The sequence below is a fragment of the Podarcis tiliguerta genome (genome assembly GCF_965153285.1).
Source record: "Podarcis tiliguerta genome assembly, chromosome: 2".
Lineage (NCBI taxonomy): Eukaryota > Metazoa > Chordata > Lepidosauria > Squamata > Lacertidae > Podarcis > Podarcis tiliguerta.
The window spans coordinates 1,545,263-1,551,376 of NC_139535.1; the positions used below are offsets into that span (position 1 = coordinate 1,545,263).

The 6,114-nt window shown below is 50.4% G+C and overlaps 1 protein-coding gene and 1 long non-coding RNA gene across 2 annotated transcripts in view; one reads left to right on the top strand and one right to left on the bottom strand.

Moving 5' to 3' along the window:
* LOC310671161 overlaps positions 1 to 6,114 on the bottom strand; it is a 38,528-nt gene that overhangs the window by 29,827 nt on the left and 2,587 nt on the right. The window lies entirely within an intron of this gene.
* The window catches only part of LOC310670699 (uncharacterized protein), a 93,004-nt gene that overhangs the window by 8,747 nt on the left and 78,143 nt on the right, over positions 1 to 6,114 (top strand). The window lies entirely within an intron of this gene.

The window sequence follows — 6,114 nt, forward strand, 5'->3', positions numbered from 1 at the left end:
TGATGGAAGCTCTGTCTCAGTGCTCTAATAATTTCTAGGCTACGTGGACTTCTCAACCCCGACTTCCACCCAATTATCTTTCGAACAACTGTTTAAAAAGTTTAGAAATAGAAATTTTATGTAACCGACTCTTCTTCTCTTGAGTCTTCTTCCCAGGCGTTGGGAGCTATTGGAATGGTAAGCTAAGGACCTTCTAAAGGTCTGGACAATAAATGAATGAAATGTAAATCCTAAGACAGCAAGACACCAGGATACCCAAAATAATGGACAGAAGAACCGTTTTAGCTCCCTGACCTGTGACTTTCTCCTACATGTATAACTTCTATATGAGCTAATGCCTGTACCTTTCTCAAAAAACCCCTCAGAATTGTGCTAAAATGAACCTCTGGTTTTGAGTACCTGGAGCTATTGCAACAGCTTATCTCTCAATAAACTGGGTCCCTTCCGGACGTTGAATTTTCTTGTCTCTTGGCTGTGTTTTTCCTTGAGGTGTTATTCCTTCCCCTGGCCATGAGCCATTGAGGGGTGGTTTGGAAGGACATTCTTACTCCGTATCGTAAATCCTGGAATAAACTATTTCAAAAGGGATTTCCCTCACTTTCCATCCTGGGAAAGGCCTTGTCTGAAGTGGTTCCTGGTTCCTGGAATCCCCTTTCACAAGGAGCCCAAAACTCTTCCTCTCACAGGCAAACGCCTGCTTTCCCCACCTCTGCTCTTAGAACTGCCATATTGTGAAACCCAAGGTGATGTAGATACATGGAGATTCCAGGTTCCTGAAGTTTTCCTTACAAAGTAATAACCTTTAGTAGATCTGATGGTTGTGATCAGGCTCAGAAATTTCCTACAGCTGACCTGTGAAGGCAGAAGTGTGATGGGTGACCAGAGTCTGGTCATTCAGTCCCCCAGAAATTCCACCAGAGGGATGGAACCTCTCTCTGATTGGACAACAGCACTTTTGGCGGGAAAATAAAAGGAGCCATTTCTGAGGGAGAGAGTTAGATAGTGTTTGATATGAGAGAAGATGAAGAGGGATTGTTTTGAGGTGGGAGTTGGAGAGGAGGATAGGATTTGACTGGGGGAGAACTCGTTCTGGTCTAAGTTGAACACCCTCCCTGAGAAATGAAAGACCCTCCCACCTTGGAGAGGGAGACCCGGTTGGGAGTCTGGGGAAGGTCTACAAACTGGTGTCCTGGGAGGGCTGTGTTGAATACTGGGTAGACATGGCAGACGACACAGCGATTTCTCCAAAGCAGCTCTTTATTTTGTAAGCTGGAACAGAACTGAACAGCAAACAACTCAGCCGGCCTGCGTTTATAGGAGCCGGCTGTCAACATTGTAGCAACAACAACCCAGGGTTTCCCGCCTAAAATAACTGACGTGGACCTGAGTGAAAACTAGCTACAGTATCCCCCTGCTGGCCCAGGGTGAGAACTTCAGTACATAACAGGCTGACTCTTGAGGCAGGAGAAGCAGATCCTGGGGGATTCAGGCTTCCCTGGGTCTCCTTCCAGTCAGGAGGGGGCAGTTTTTCAGGGAGAGAGGACCCCCCAAGCCAGTCACGGGGGGGGGGGGGAGGGATCCTCTGGGTCTGTTATGCCATTTTGGAAATACCTCAGCAGTGAGGTTGCTTAGAGAGGGGGAGCTGGGGGATAGTGCCCCTCGCTCATGAACCAGGGTATTGATCGGGGAAGGAAGCTGTGCCGTATTTAACTGAACCACCTGTCATAACTAAGTAACAGAAACTGAAATATAACAACTTTTTTTTAGTGAAGAGAGCTTAAGAGAAGCTGTGACTGTAATCCTGTGTTTAAGCCTGAAACATAGTTTAAGTAGATGAGTTGAGTTCTACCCAGGAGAACACATTTCCTGACCCACTTTCTTTCAAAAGCTTATTTTATCAATAAAACTCTCCTTGTTGTTTGTTCAGCTTCTGCCAGAGACAATATTCACTCACTACAAGATAAACCGTGGTAAATTGTATAGATTTTTGTAGATTGTTATACAGTGAGATGTGCACACTATATTTAATAGGGGGCAGTTAGCGGGTGAGTCCAGGTTTGTTTATTTATTAAAGTTCTTATGTCACATCGGTAATCATTATCATATTACATGACAAGGCTTCTTATACTGTAATTTTTAGCATGTATACAAAGCTTATATACTTAAAGGGGGGGGGGAAACACAAGGACAAATAAACGATTCCAAAATCATATATATTCCAACACTTTGGACTTCCTGTCTATCCCGCTGTATATTCCTTTTTTACAAATGAATGTACTCTTCTTATTGTATATTTCTTTACATTTTATCTAATACATTGCAATATCAATATGTACCCTTGGTCTTATTTCTCAACTCAGTCTCTCTCCAACTTCAATCAAATGCTGAATTTTGGACATTCCCATATGTGAGAACCCACAGTTCAGGTCACACAAGGAGCCCCGTTTTAAAATGTTTTCTGGTGATACTTATTCAATCTTCCCTTCCCCCCTTTTTTTTAAAAAAACAAGTTTTTATTAGAAATTTTATTTGCAACATAACACAAACCCCCCCACCCCCAACACAGAAATCCACCGACACAAACATAACAAACAACAAGCATAATATACAACAATATAAACAACCAAATAAAAGACTTTCTTTATCCTGTTTCTGGCATCCTTATTTACTTCTTATAAGCTGTTTCCTTTATGAATAATTATTAAGATTTTTCTAATTATAACTTAAATATCCACGTCTCCTGCAGGCATTAATCGAAACAGGTCCAGGTATGAATTTTAGGGCACTGTTTTGTGAAGTGTTCTCTGCATTTTCCCCATGCTTTTTGAAATTCTTGTCTAGTAAAAGAAAGCATCTGCCAAAGATAGGTGCCCACCCTCTTTCCCCACTTGGAGTCCTCCCCCCTTCTCAAGGGACACCCATTTCTGAGCCCCCCAAAGAGCTCTCCCCCCCCCACATTTGTGGGGGTTGGGTGAGGGGTTGCAGGGACCTCAAAGGCCTTGGGTCCCATGGTTTCCCTTCCACCCACCCACCCAGGGGATCCTCCCATTCATCTCTCAGCCCCCCAGCAGCCTTCTTTGCACCCCCAGTTGCTGCAGAGCCACCCCTTCACCCAAAGGACTCACCACCCCAGAGGCCTCCCAAGACAAGCAGAAAGAGGAGATGAGACGAGGTGGGGTGAGGGAGAGAGGGGCCTTTTCGGGGCTGCTCTAGGCAGCCGGGCTCTCTCTCTCCCCTTAACCCTTATGTGGCCTCGCCGCTCCGGGATTTCCACCCAGGGAGAAAGTGGGCAAGGCACTGAGAGGGATCTGGATCCCGCCATGGGATCCCACCAGATTCTGGACGTGGCAACGCTCGGCTAGGCTCCCACGCTGGGAAAGGTGCATCCAGAGAGGCCAAATCCTAGGGGCCCAGGTCCCTTAGGGGTGAAAGGTGGGGGAGCTCAGGGGGTACCATAGCTGTCAACTGTCCCTTATTTGGCGGGAAACCCTTATCCAAGCACCGTGTCCTGCTGCTGTCCTTTATTGATGATGTCCCTTAAATTTCCTAGGTTTCAAAGGAAGCAGCTCCTCTCCTTCCCTCCCCGCCGGCCAGGGAGGAGGGAGGCTCCAACTATGTTGCTTGGCTGCCCGGCCGGCCCCCCTCCAGCCTCCTCTCACCAGCCTCGGCCCCCGGGAGCCCCTCCCTGGTGGAAGCCTCGGACCCTTATGCCGCCATTCTCCTCACGGCCGTCGAAATGAGCGTCTCTGCCTGGGGCCTCCCCTCTGCCCATCGCTGCCGCTCCCGCTAGGCTGTACTGCGGCTGCACAGCCGAAGAACCTGGATGAGATGGGCAGCCTGGTGCGGCCTATGAATTGCTGAGGAGCCTTGAGAGGAGAGTGAGGGCAACCATAGAGAAAGCAGTTCAGAGAGGAGGAGGAGGCAGGTGTTCCAAGGGCTAACCATAGAGGGGGAAAGCGGAGGAAGGACTGCAAGCACTTCTCCTATAGATTTGTAGTGGTAGACTAGCATAGATGGTCTGATCTGCAGGTTTACTTTGGGCGCTATTCCTCCCCCCCCTTCCTCCCGCCCTGCCTGATGGAACTGAGAGCTGCAGATGGAGCACAAGAGAAAAGATACAGAACTGCAGCAGCATCTTCATAGCTTGGACTTCATTTTGCGCGAAAAGTGGTTGCTGCTTGTAGTTATTTAATCGCAGTGTTTCATCGGCTGGTGTCTTGAGCAGCAACCTCTGGAAACAAAGGGCTAAAAACTGGTGCTGCTCTCCAAAATTATCTGGTCCCTTTTAACTTTGTATTCCAGCTGGTTGACTAAAATCCCTTATTTTGGCTGCCGATCCCTTATTTTTGAGGCTGCTGGCCCCTTATTTTCAAATCTGTAAGTTGACAGCTATGGTGGGTAGAGCATTAGGCTCCTTTCAGGGTTGCGGATTCGTGATCCATGTGGGGCAAAAGAACCCTGCATTACTGACTGGTGGTCAGTTTAAAAAGGTAAAGGGAACCCTGACCATTAGGTCCAGTCATGACCAACTTGGGGAATGCGCGCTCATCTCGCTCTATGGGCCGGAGGAGCCGGCGTTTGTCCACATACAGCTTCCGGGTCATGTGGCCAGCATGACTAAGCCGCATCTGTTGAACCAGAGCAGCACACGGAAACGCCATTTACTTTGCCGCCGGAGCGGTCCCTATTTATCTACTTGCACATGACGTGCCTTCGGACTGCTAGGTTGGCAGGAGCAGGGACCGAGCAACGGGAAGCTCACCCCATCACGGGGATTCGAACCACCGACCTTCTGATTGGCAAGTCCTAGGCTCTGTGGTTTAACCCACAGCGCCACCTGCATCCCTGGTGGTCAGTTTAGTGGCAAACTAAAAGTGGTAACGGTGTGGTGGGAGTTCACACAGTATTCTCTGGTCATGGGCAGAGTTTGCTGCTCTTTCTGTAAAGCAGAGGCAGGGAAGCAGTGGCCAAAGAACCGCCTTGCAGGCTTGGTCCCTGAGCATCCAGTATAGGAAGAACTGAACAGGGAAGAACTGCCCCCCCCCCGTCTATCATAGAGAGGAGAGAGATAGAGAGGCCTCCCATGCAACTTCCGGAAAAATCCTCAGTGCCGGTTCCCATCCGAACACCGGCAAGGGCTGCTCTGCCCCATAGCTCTATGGGCCTGACTTTTCCAGGCAGGCGTGAAAAAGGAGCCTCGGGAGGGGCTTTAGAAAGGGGGGGCGTCGCTGGACCAACTCCTCCCGCCCTGCTCCTTCTGTTGCAGGAAAAGACATCGGAAGAGCGAGCAAGGGAGGCGGAGGGGCAGAAGAGAGGACAAAGGGGTAAAGATGCAGCGATGGGTAAGGGGGGGGTGAAATGGGGAGGGGGAGGAAAGGACAAAGACCCCTCCATATCTCCCCACCTTCCCCAAAAGCGCCTTTACTGGGGCCCATCAGGAGGGTCTGGATCCATGCAATCCCGCTGCGAAGTGGGGACCCAAGACCTGCAGGACTTGCATGGCTCGATCTCCTTTGGAGCCCCTCCCCCACAAGAGATCACCCCCCCCCCATAATAACACTATGGGACATGCACAAGGGCGGGGGTGCAGGGCTTCATCTACAGAGGAAGCCCCTGCCGGGTTTCCGCGGCGCCTTCTCCTTGGAAGCACCCTCGCCACGCGCATTTGGGGGCGCAGGAGCCAAGGGGGGTTTCTGGGCGCAGGGCTGTCTCAGGGACGGAGGGAGGAGGGCACAGGAAGCTTGGAGGCTGAGGGATCAATGGAAGCATCCTTGGCGGGGGAGGGGGAATCCTGTGGACGGGGGGAGAGACTCGTGGCCTTTTGGAAGAGATGTCTCCATCTTGGGCGCTGGCGGGGGAATCCCCGGAGGGGCGGCCTTGCCTTTTCCCTTCCTGGCAAGAAATCTGCCTTGGAGAGAAGGACAGGGAGGGATCCTTGAAAGGGGGGGGGTCCTATTTCCCCACCCAGTTCTTTCCTGGACGCTTCTTTCTCCCAAGTCCAGCCACTGGAAAGAAAAGGCAGGAAGATCCTGGGAGGAATCCCCTCCCTTAAGTTACCGGAAACTTTCCCCCTCGCTCAGGCTTCGAGTTTATTGCAGGAGGGGGGTCCCGCGT